The sequence below is a fragment of the Ursus arctos genome, unplaced genomic scaffold, assembly GCF_023065955.2.
Source record: "Ursus arctos isolate Adak ecotype North America unplaced genomic scaffold, UrsArc2.0 scaffold_20, whole genome shotgun sequence".
NCBI lineage: Eukaryota > Metazoa > Chordata > Mammalia > Carnivora > Ursidae > Ursus > Ursus arctos.
The window spans coordinates 27,385,482-27,398,431 of record NW_026622875.1 but is presented as its reverse complement, the minus strand read 5'-3'; positions in this window follow the sequence as shown (position 1 = coordinate 27,398,431).

Sequence of the window (12,950 nt, the reverse complement as noted above, 5' to 3'; positions counted from 1 at the left end):
ATAAAGGGCATTTTGACTTTTCTGGAGCAGGCCCGGGACCCAGGCCACGGCTGGTCCTGGGCCTTGACAAGCTGGTATTTCTTCGCTCGCGGCATAGCTTCCCCGGATCTACAGCCCTGGCCTGCAGCGCCAGATGCTGAAGTCAGGCGGGAGGCTCGGATTCCAGCGGCTCCTGTTGCTCTCACTGGGATTAGCACAGGGAATGGCCGGCGGGAGCTCAGGGGTGGTGTGGCCTTCTCCTCTTCCAGCCTGGCTGCAGTTATGTCTTTGCAAGCACTTATTTTTAAAAAACGACTTTCGCCGTCTTGCAGACATGTCTTCCTCACAATCTCTCTCTCTCTCTGTGTTCTTTTCCACCCTGCACACCTGTAGTGCTTACATTTGGGGCCGCTTGCTTGGATTCTAATTTCTACAGAGACTTGAAATTAGATAAAAATGGTTTCAACAGAGGAGATAAAGATACTGTCACCAGCTTGGAGTTCTGCTTCCTACATGAAGCCCGGTCTGCAAAGGGGAGGGCAGTGGGATTCGTTGCTTCCAGCATGGCCGAGAAAGCTCTATCTAACAGAAAGGGCAAGGGAATAAACCCATTTGCCCCTCTCAACGTGAGCACTGTTTCATGAAGACGAACGAAGATTTAACAGTATTAATGCTGTTGAATTATGAGTTTGATTAAGGTGGGCAAGCAGTTAGTAAAACACAGGCCTGGAGACCAGTTGTTTACCTGCTCAGCAAATGCAGAATTGGTGATTCTCCAGTCCTGTCTATCTGGGTGACTTTGGGAAGTCCTTGGCCATGCATTTGTCCTAAGTGCATGGCTACGATATTTCACCAATACCCCATGGAGTACACACAGGGGGGCTGAAGAAGGACAAAGGCCACATTTGATGTTAAGAAAGTATCAACTAAATGTGGAGAAATGATAGAGGGCAGCATCCTGAAAGGTTATAAATAAATTCCTAATTGTGGAGTCAATCCGTGCACTTAAATAGATATACTCATATGGCAGCTTAAAAATTCCTTAGATATTTATGGGTAAAATGCTATGATGTCTAGGATTTGCCTAAAATACTCCAGAAAAAAATTTTTAAAAAATGTCTATATGTGTGTGTTGGAGAAGAAACAGATAAACAGATGAAATTGTCAAAGTGTTTGGCATCGTTGAAGTTGGGTGATGGGAACATGGGGGTACACTGTACTATTTTTCTCTACTTTTGTGTCTGCTGGAAATCTTCCACAGTATAAATCTTCCCTAACCTCCAAAAAATTCCCTGGAGACAATTAGGTAAAGTGTGAGGGGAGAGAGAAACAGGGAGATTCAAAATTTAAAAAGAGAAGATAGAGAAGAAAAACATGAAGGTCCAAGTAGATAGACGAACACAGTGTGTGAGCAGACTACTGGTTAAAAATATCATATTTCATAAGATTGGAGAGCCTGTTTAACCCTGAAACAATTAAGGACATTTAAATGAAACTGGTAGGATGTCTTTGCTCTTCCCATGCAATGAACAAAGATTTAAGGAGTAGGAGCTCCTAATTTCAGTGAGCGTCAGTACCAGGCCTCCCTTAAGCAGCTGCTAAGAGTGCATACCGGGACAACATTTTGGAAGGCAAATTAGCAATGTGATTTCAACAACCTTCAATTTTTCCTATCCATTCAGCCAGTGATTCCACTTCTAGGAATTTTGCCTAAGGAAACAAGTGAAGACACGTGTCACGATTTGTGATGTATGTATATGGATGACTGTGCTAGCATTATTTAGGAGAGTAAAAACAACTGGCAATGACCCAACACCCAACAATAAGCAACTACTTAGATGATTTTTGGATAATTAATTTGTGCATTTCTCCAACAGATATTTATCAAGATCCCTCTACAAGCCACATATAGGAGACACGAAGATGGAGAAGACACAGCCGCTATGTTCAGGGAATTGATAGGGCCACGGGAACACAGGCAAGTGAACAGAAGACAAAGGCCATTTCTATAATGGAGTATACTACAGATATTAAAACAGAAGTTGCAAAGGGTATCTTTGCCCTATGTAAAAAAATATTTAAATAAAATTTAAAGATCGGTAAGTAATATGCAAAATGTTAACAGATTTACTTCTGAGGGGTGGGATGAATTTTTCCTTAGACTTTCCTCTACTTGTGAATTTTTCTCTAATCAAACTGCATAATTTTATAATTAGAAAAATAACCATAAGAAAGGGAAGGGTGCTACACTTAATGAATGACCATTATGTGCCATGTAGGTTTCTGGACACCACACACACACACACACACACACACACACACACACACACGTAATACACAAACACACATGTATATAGTCTTACTTAACTCACAAATTTTAGAGGTAGACTTTATGTTAAATATTTATTTATTTACTTATTTATTCAAGTTTGTATTTAAATTCCAGCTACTTAACATATAGTGTAATATTAGTTTCAAGTGTAGGATTTAGTGATTCAACACCTACTTACAATGCTTGGTGCTCACCACAAGTGCCCTCCTTAAGACCCATCACCCATTTAGCCCATCCCCCCCACCTCCCCTCTGTTCAACTTTCAATTTTTATTTTTGAATAAGTTTTATATATATATATATATATATATATATATATATATATATATATATATGGAGTTACATAAGTGGTTCCAAAATCAAAACAGTGTAAAATGATATATAGTGTAAAAATCTCATTCCCACCCTTTCCCTGAACCACTACGTTTTCCACCACCATCCCCCTTCTTCACACCAGATTTAATCACCATTTATTAAAATTCATGTATTGTTTGTATAAAATAAGAAAATGAAATATATTTTTATATTTTACCTTTCTTATACAAAATATTGCATGTTATACATACTGGTTCCCATCTTGCTTTTCTCATTAAAATAAAGCCTACCTCTTATTTTTGTGAAGATTAAAGAACTTCCTGATTTGTAATGCTTACATAATATTCCATCGTGTGGATATCTTATAATCAGCTAATCGGTTCCTAGTTCTGCTGCAAATGAAGTTTGCAGTTTTTGTCTATTAATCATTACGGCTTCTAAAAGGTTAAGATCTCATTCAAATGTGGGGTTTGCAAAATTTTCCCGCATTAGTCTGAATGGTTTCAAATAGGGTAAGGTGTGGCCCAAAGGAGTCATTTGTACTTGTTCCATTTTATAGATAGGGAATAGATGTCTCAGAGAAGGTCAGCCAGTTGGCCCAAATCACAAGCTAGTAAATGATTGATCGAGGCCTCTGACTTAAGCCTGTTGGAGTCAGAGCCCATGTTTTCTCTGAGAGATAATTATCATAGATATAATGGAAGAATATACCAGGAACTTAGAGTTTTATATAAAACGGTCAATTGTTAGCTTATTATAATTATTTTAGGAAGGAGAGGAAACAGTGGAGACCTCTGAATAATTGTGAGTGGGAAAATTCATGAGTAAGGATTTGGAGAGGGGAGGGGTGACCAAAAGATCCAAGAGGACTTTGTGGTGATTGGGAGGGACTCATACCCACTGGAATTAATTCATTTGTCGTTTTTGAGTAAGCAATGTCCTTCTGGGGCAATTGGTTAGCAGTCTTTTCTTGGGCTTGGGGAGGAGACAGTGCCTGGCCATGATCCCTCAGTGTGGGCTTTTCCTGGTCAGTTCCAGCTTCTGAAGTCTGACCGCAGTAGGTCTAGGTGTGTGGGTCATGGGGGTGGTGGTGGAAGAGTTGTTAGCAGGAGGCCAGATTGGAGCTGTAGGACTCTGACTTCCTGAGGCTGGAGAGCAATGGCAGTAGTGTCCTTATACCCTAGATTAAATGCTAAAAGGGGCCCTGAGAGATGTTAGCAAATAAGAGATGATGAGTCTTGGGTGTCTAAATAGCACACATATCAGCTCCATTCAGTCGGGAGAGGCCAGAGGTTTACAGGGAGGAGCCCTCTTGTCCCCCTCTACTCTCCAGTGTAATGTGTGGGTGAGGCCACATGAAATATAAGACACATAGCTATATCTGAGACTCAGATAAGCAGCATGTAACTTTTTAGTGTTAGGATATTCCATGTCCTGTTTTTATTTGCTAAATCCGAAACTTTACTATAGGGGCTCAGCTCAGGCATTTCTGCTAGCACCCATTCTTTTTCTGCATCCATTTACTATGCACAAGTGAAAACATTTAGGGATTGAGGAGTTTCTGCCTTCAGACTACTTCCATTTTATGGCTGTTGGTAAGTTTACCTGGTTGTGACAACATCATTTCCATGTAACTCTTATTTATTCATTTATTTATCCATCTATAGATTAAATTATCTCTAAATATTTTTTATATTACAGAGGTCATATGTGTTCACTGTAGGAAAAATAGATATAAATAGATTCGTGTATAACTTTACATATACACAAGTATGTAACAGTACATTTAATTGTACTTGGATTTGACAGAAGAAAATATTAAAGTGTAACTAATAGAATTACTAAACTCCAGGTAAATGATTTTTTTTTCCACAGCAAGAGAAATCAGTTGCTTAAAGAAAATAAGTAGTAAGTTGAAGTAAATATAAGAAACAAAATAACACAGAAAAATTATTCTATATAAATATATCTATAATCACAATAGGAATGTACCAAACTCTATAGCTAAAATACAGAGTTATCAGATTCAATTAAAAAATCTATACATATTCTGTTTGCAAGAGCCACACTAAAGCAAAAGAGCATGAAAAGGCTGAAAATCAAAGGTTGGAAAATACATATTTGCCAGGTAAAATAACCAAACAAAGAAGGTATACCTATATTAATATATTTTTTGTTAAGTTTCAAATTTTAATGCCAGTATAATTAACATACAATTGTATTAGTTTCAGGTGTACAATATACTGATTCAACAATTCTATACATTACTCAGTGCTCATCGTGATAAGTGAACTCTTAATCTCTTTCACCCACTTTACCCATCTCCGTACCCACCTCCCCTCTGGTAACCATTAGTTTGTTCTCTATAGTTAGAGTCTGTCTCTTGGTTTATCTCTCTCTCTCTTTTTATCCTGTGCTTGTTTTGTTTCTTAAATTCCACATTTGAGTGAGATGATATGTTATTTGTCTTTCTCCGACTTATTTCGCTTGGCATTATACTCTTTAGCTCCACCCATGTTGTTGCAAATGGCAAGATTTCATTCTTTCCTATGGTTGAATAATATTCCATTTTATATATATGGCACATCTTTTTTATCCATTCATCTATCAGTGGACATTTGGGCTGCTTCCATAATTTGGCTATTGTAAATAAAGCTACAATAAACATAGGGATGCGTGTATCTCTTTGAATTAATGTTTTTGTATTTTTTTGGGCAAATACCCCACAAAATGATTACTGGATCATAGGGTAGTTTTATTTTTAACTCTTCTGAGGAACCTCCATTCTGTTTTCCACAGTGGTTGTGCCAGTTTGCATTTCCACTAAGTGCATGAGGAGTCCTTTCTTCTCCAGGTGCTCGCCAACACTTGTTGTTTCTTGTTTTTGATTTTAGTCATTTTGACAGGTGTGAGGTGATATCTCATTATAGTTTTGATTTGCATTTCCCTGATGATGAGTGATGTTGAGCATCTTTTCGTGTGTCTGTTGGCCATCTGTATATCTTCTGTGGAGAAATGTCTGTTCATGTCTTCTGCCCATTTTTGATTGGATTATTTATTTGGGGGTTGTTGAGTTATATAAGTTCTTTATGTATTTTGGATACTAACCCTTTATCAAATATGCCATTTGCAAATATCTTCTCCCAGTCCATAAGTTGCCTTTTAGTTTTGTTGATTGTTTCCTTCACTGTGCAGGAGCTTTTTATTTTGATATAGTCCCAATAGTTTATTTTTGCTTTTATTTCCTTTTGCTTAGGGGACATATCTAGAAAAATGTTGCTACAGCCAATGTCAGAAAAATTACTGCCTGTGCCCTCGTCTAGGATTTTTATGTTTCAGGTCTCACATTGAGGTCTTTAATCCATTTAGAATTTATTTTTGTGTATGGTGAAAGAAAGTGGCCCAGTTTCATCCTTCTCTATGTAGCTGTCCTGTTTTCCCAGCACCATGTGTTGAAGAGACCCTTTTCCCATTGTATATCTATTCCTCTTTTGTCGAAGATTAATTGACTATATAATTGTGGGCTTTTTCCTCCTGGGTTTTCTATCCTGTTCTATTGATCTAGGTATCTATTTTTGTGCCAGTACCATGCTGGTTTGATTACTACCACTTTGTAATATAACTTGAAGTCTGAGACTGTGATACCTCCAGTTGTGTTTTTCTTTTTCTAAATTGCTTTGGCTATTCAGGGTCTTTTGTGACTCCATACAAATGTTATGGTTGTTTGTTCTAGTTCAGTGAAAAATGCTGCTGGTATTTTGATAGTGATTGCATTAAATTTATAGATTGCTTTGGGTAGTATAGACATTTTAATAAGTACTTGTTCTTCCAACTCATGAGCATGGAATGTTAACCTAGAAGAAATGGGCAAATTATTAGAAACATCTAACCTACCAAAACTGAGTTAGAAATAGGAAATTTGAACAAACTGATTAGCAGTGATGAAATTGGGTCAGTAATAAAAAACTCCCAACAAATTAAAGTTCAGGACCAGATGGCTTCACAGGTGAATTATACCAAACATTTAAAGAAGAGTTAATACCTTTTCTTCTCAAACTATTCCAAAAACTAGAAGAGGAAGGAAAACTTCCAGATTCATTCTATGAGGCTAGTATCACTCTGATACCAAAATAAAAAACCAGAACTACAGGGTAATATCTCTGATGAACAGAGGTGCAAAAATCCTTAACAAAAATACTAACAAACCAAATTCAACAATACATTAAAAAAATCATACACCACAATGAAGAGGGAGTTATTCCAGGGATGCAAGGGAGGTTCAATATTCATAAAACAATCAATGTGATATGTACATCAATAAGAGAAAGGATAAAAACCACATGATCATTTCAATAGATGTAGGAAAGGCATTTGACAAAGTATAACATCCATTTATGATAAAAACCCTCAACAAAGTAAGTCTAAAGGGAACATACCTCAACATAATAAAAGCCTTATATGAAAAACCCACAGTGAACATCATACGCAATGGTGAAAAACTGAGAGCTTTCTCCTTAAGGTCAGGAACAAGACAAGGATATCTAACCTCACCACTTTTATTAACATAGTACTGGAAGTCCTACCCTCAGCAATTAGACAACAAGGAGAAATAGAATGTATTCAAACTGGTAAGGAAGAAGTAAAACTTTCACTATTTGCAGATGTCATGGTACCATATTTAGAAAACCCTAAAACCTCCACCCCAAAAACTGCTGGAACTGATAAATGAATTCATTGAAGTCACAGGATACAAAATCAATGTACAGAAATCTGTTGTATTTCTATACACCAATAATGAAGCAGTAGAAAGTGAAATTAAGAAAACAATCCCACTTACAGTTGGACCAAAACCAATAAAATTTCTAGGAATAAGCTTAACTAAAGAGGTGAGAGACCTGTATTCTGAAAACCATAAAACATTGATGACAAAAATTCAAGATGATGCAAAGAAAAGGAAAGACATTCCATGCTCATGGGTTGGAATATTAGACTTTTTTTTAAAGATGAAGAGGGCAACATATAATGATGAAATCTTTAGTTCATTAGAAAGAGATAACCAATAAACTCAAATATACTTAATAACATAGTCTCAAGGAAATATTTAAAGCAAAATTTGACAGACCAACAAGGATAAATTGACAAATATGTATCATACTGGGAAATTTTTGTTATACCTCTCTGAGTAATTAATAGATCAGCTAGACAATACAACTTCCATAATATTTGAACAATATAATTAACAAACTTCATCTAGTGAACATATATAGAGAGCTATGTAGCAAGAATAATCTGTATATTTCAAAGATGGGTATTAAGGAGGGCACATATTGCATGGTGCACTGGGTGTTATACGCAAGTAATGAATCATGGAACTTTACATCAAAAACTAGGGATGTACTGTATGGTGACTAACATAACATAATAAAAAAATTATTATTAAAAAAAAGAATCAATAGCATAGAGACCACATATCAGATCTCAATGCAATTAAGGGAGAAAAAAATTGGTAAAAATAAATTAAAAACCCCATACATTTTAAATTTAAAAACACATGTCTAAATAACTATGTGTCAAAAAAGTACTCAAAATGGACATTTAAAATACTTAGAATAAGGGAAAGCTTCCAGGTCTGAAAAATCATGGCAGCTTCCTGATCTGTTTAGCTCTATACATTACATGCAGAATCAATTAAGTCCAGAGGAAGGACAAGTAAAATCATTGCTGACCCACACCTTTCCATCATGGGGGGATGGAGACTACCACAAACTTTCAACTAACTATAAGCTGAGAAATAAATACCATGTTCCAAGAGAGCTACTGCTGTTGCCTCAGGTCTGAGGGGAGAAGAGTAGGAGAGAAGAGACTTAGAAGAATGTGTGAAAAGGAAAATAAGGAGAGGTAGGCATAGACAAAACACACACAAAATCACTCCCAGAAAAAGAAAGGCAACAGTAAAGGTCAAAACACTGAGCGCAGGTTTGGGACACGGTAGTTCACAGTGGCAGCTGAAGGGAAAATGGCATGGAAGTGAGCTGGGCTGGAAATGGCAGCTGCCAAGAAGCATAGCTTCTAGGAGATAATCAAATAAATAGGGATGAATTATGCCCTTTATAGATTGACTAGTAATCTTATCCGAGGATATCACAGTATATTGCAGTGAAACAGTAAGAGAGGAGAAATACTGATCTTGAAAAAATGAAAAAGGAACAAGAAATGGCAACATTTTTCATGCCCCTCATCATCATCTATAAGGAAATTGCACTTTGTCAAACCGACGAAAGAGATACTCTTAAACTATGAATTCGGTTCACACTATGCTCAGGAATAAAAAAATAAAAAATAAATCAAACTAAGTCCATGTAAGACTACTAGCTGATTAAAATTCTTCCCTAACAAACACCCACAAAATGGAAGACACTGGTAACATGTGTTTCAATCTGAATTAAGTACACTTAAAAAAGCGCTTGGAGACTTAACAAATTAGAACCCAAATTAAAAAACTAAAAACAGAAATGAACAAAACATACAAAGAAATGCAATAAGAATTGACCAAACTCAGGAAGGAAATTGAAGAAAAAGGCAACACAATTTCAGAAATAAAGAATAAATGAGAAGGCATGTGAGAAGGAATACGTTGAAATGAAAAATTTTAAAGAACACTGAAGAAAGGCAGGAAAAACAACCAAAACAACAAAAATGAAATAATGAAAGAAGTAAAATGCTTCTGGGGCAAAGTGATTGAAATGGAAGAAGGGCAAAGAAGGTTTAGTCTACATATATTTGGAGTCCCTGAAAGAAAAGACCCAAGCCCAGGAACATAGCAAATATTTAAAACTGTATTCAAGGAAACTTTACAAAGAGAAAATTAAATAACCGTATTAAATAGCCTATTATGTTGTCAAGCACTGTCAAGAGTCTTATATTTTATCCTACCTGTAAGCTAATAAGTTAGGTTGCCAGTTTTATGGATGCTGGTAGAAAACATGAGCCCCTTAGACCAGAGACTAAAGATAAGATACTGCTCCCAGAAGTGGCAGCACCCAGTGTATTGTCATTTCTGTACTGGTTCCTTAAGTCCTAGTGTTCAAGGCTGACATGCAGAGGGCTAGGTGATTGCTGTACATACAATGTAGGAGAGAAATTCTGAGCTCAGGGAACACGTATTTTTTATAATGGGTGGAAACATCCCTTCCCTTTGCTTCATTATACTGACCATAAGCACGTCTTCTCTTTGTCTTGAAGGGCAATACTGTCTCTATCTTCTGAGGCTGTTTGCTATACAAACTTCCTTGAAAAGAGCCTCTGGAACAGAGGGCAGTCAGCGCTTTACTCAAAATATATACAGAAACATGAGTGACTTGTCGAAAATTGTCTCCCAACACATTTACTTGGAAGACTGTCCCAGAATGATCAAATCTTAAATCTGAGACATAACTATTAGACTGTACAGACAAAAAAAAGTCCTTAGGGCTTCTAGGCAAAACTGAAATTTCTTAAATGCATAAGAAAATTAAGTTTCTGTCCGTCTTCTCAAGAAAAACATACAGAGGAAGGTAGAGGGTCCTTACCAGTATAATTAAGACAAGGTCGTACTGGAGTAAGGTAGGCCCTTAATCCTATAGGACCATTGTCCTTATCAGAAGAGACACAGAGACACAGACATAGGAGGGAAGAACATCACATGACATTGGTGGCAGAGAGTGAAGTCTAATAAGCCAAGGAACATGAAGGATTGTTGGCAAAGCACCAGAACCTAAGAAGAGGCAAGAAAGGATCCCCCCCTACAGGTTTCGGAGGGAGCAGGGCCATGCCAAACCTGATTTCAGGCTTCTAGCCTCCAGAACAAATTCTGTTGCTTGAAGCCACCCAGTTTGTGACAGTTTGTTATGGCAGCCCTAGGAAACCAGCTACTTCCTTAGCATGGAAAGATAATATAAACCTCAAATCCTAAAGTCAGAGTACTACTCGATGGGGAAACACTGGAGGTGTTCCCACTAAGACAAAGATGGCCACTACCTTCAGTATGAGTTAGCACTGTCCTTGAAGTATTAGCCAATGGAATTGGGTAAGAGTGAACATACAGGTATGAGAATTGGAAAAGAAGCTATCTCTATATATACTTACCATGAGACCCAGAAATGTCCCTCTTGGACATTGATCCCAGAGAAATGAAAATTTATGTTCACACAAAACCCTGCAGATGGATGTTTATAGCACCTTTATCTATATAATAGGCCCAAACTGGACACCACCAAAATGTCCTTCAAAAGGTGATTGATGAAACAATAGCACTCAAGAAAATAGATTAAAAATTTAAACAAAATACTAGAAATCTTAAACCAACAGCAAGTAGGAAAAATATACCATGATCAACTTAGTTTTATCCCAGGAATTTTTATCTTGCTCTCCCCTCTCCCCTCTCCCTTTTACCGATTGTCTTGGAGGTCAGGATAGATCACATATTTTTTTTTTAAGATTTTTTAAATTTATTTGACAGAGACAGTGGGAGAGGGAACACAAGCAAGGGGCGTATGAGAGGGAGAATCAGGCATCTCGCCGAGCAGAGAGTCCGATGCGGGGCTCGATCCCAGGACCCTGGGATCATGACCTGAGCTGAAGGCAGACGCTTAATGGCTGAGCCACCCAGGCACCCCTGGGGTGATCACATATTTTCCCCCTTTTTTCCTGTCTTAATATCTAGAACTCAGATCTTACTACTCAAAATGTGGTCTGCCGACTAGCAGCCCGGGAGCTTTTGAGAACTGCAGAAGTTCAGTCCTAGCCCAGAGCTACGAAACCAGAAACTTCCCTTTAACAAGACCCTAGGTGATTCATTTGCATGTGAAATTTGAGGAATGCTGATGAAGAACTCAAAACTAAGACTGACTCGGTTGTGCTCTGGTACCTCCAAGCCAACACTCCTGGAGCAATGAGCGCTGCTGACCTTCAGGACGAGACTCAAATAGTCCACCGCAGATGGGAGGGCTGCACCTGTAAGTTAATATTTGACAAAATCTTCCAGCCCATTTTGTTGCTTTCGCCTGTTTTCTGGAGGACAGGGGGGATGTCCTGTGCCGGTTCCTGTTTGGATGCTGGTCCTCACGCGTCTCTGAGGAAGAACGGAGGTGGGCAGGCTGGGGGGTGTAAGCCGAGGGTGGCTCCCAGTTTCGCTCTGTAACATGAAACCCCTCTCAACAGACATGTGGTAGTCAAGTCTCCCTCAGTCTCAGTGGCCTCCCCCTCTGCCCCGCCCGGCCTGCCTCCACACTCTGCGTGGAGACTGGAGTTTTTGGCCTTCCCTTGGTTTTCTCCCCTCTAAACATAAAGCAGGAGGTTTCATACCCAACTGTTGAACCTCTGGAGGTCTGGCAAGGGCGTCCGTCAAACCTCCTGGCCCAGGTTCACGGTTGTTCAGGGGCACAGGGCACTGTCTCCTTTAGCTGGGGCGTGGGCTCTCCCTCTCTGCAGGGTCTCTCCCTCACACACCGACCCACAGCCCCTCCTTCCCTCCCCGCTGCTGGGCCCCAGGGGACACTGGAGTTGAGATGCTGATCCAATGGCCGTGGAAGACTTTCATCTCTTGGGGGAATGTGTCTCAGGTGTGTGCTGGCCGTCAGCATCCACACCGGCTGCCCCTGACCTTTTTCGGCCGCAGCTTCTTAATCTGCAAAATGAGGATTATAACAATTTTCACTTAGTCAAATCTGATCATCATTTTCTGTATGGTTTCTGCTTTTGCTCCATGCTTAGAAAGACTTCACCACCAAATGATTTATAGAAAAGACATTTACCTATTTTGTCCCGGTTACATCATGGTTTGTGTTTCCATTAAGCCCATCTGGGTATGTGTTGGTGTGTGCAGTTTCATCGGCTCAGGGCAAATGATTCAATAGCCCGTTATTTCCTCTATGGTATTGGAATGAAAACTTTATCATAAACTAAATACTTACGGATGTTTGCGTGTTTCTGGGATTGTTTGCTCCCTTCTGCTGCTCTTCCAAAACCCCGAGGGGGTCCTCAGACTTGCCCCTGGAGGGGATTCTCAGGAAATCTGTGTTTCAGCCCCCAGAGGCTCACACGACTACAGGGAGGCAAGCAGCACTTGGGGGATGGGTGGGGACTGGGAGCAGGCCACGTGGAGCATGCACGTGTGAGTGTGCGCGTGAGTGTGCATGCACGTGTGAGTGTGCGTGTGCGTGCGTGTTCTACGGGACATGGCCTGTTGGGTTATAGTTTTTAGTTGATCCTGTTTCCTACTTGATTTAGATAATGGGGGCTGAGGACATGATGTCCTTCAACTTTTATCCTCTCGCTTCCCGTCCATG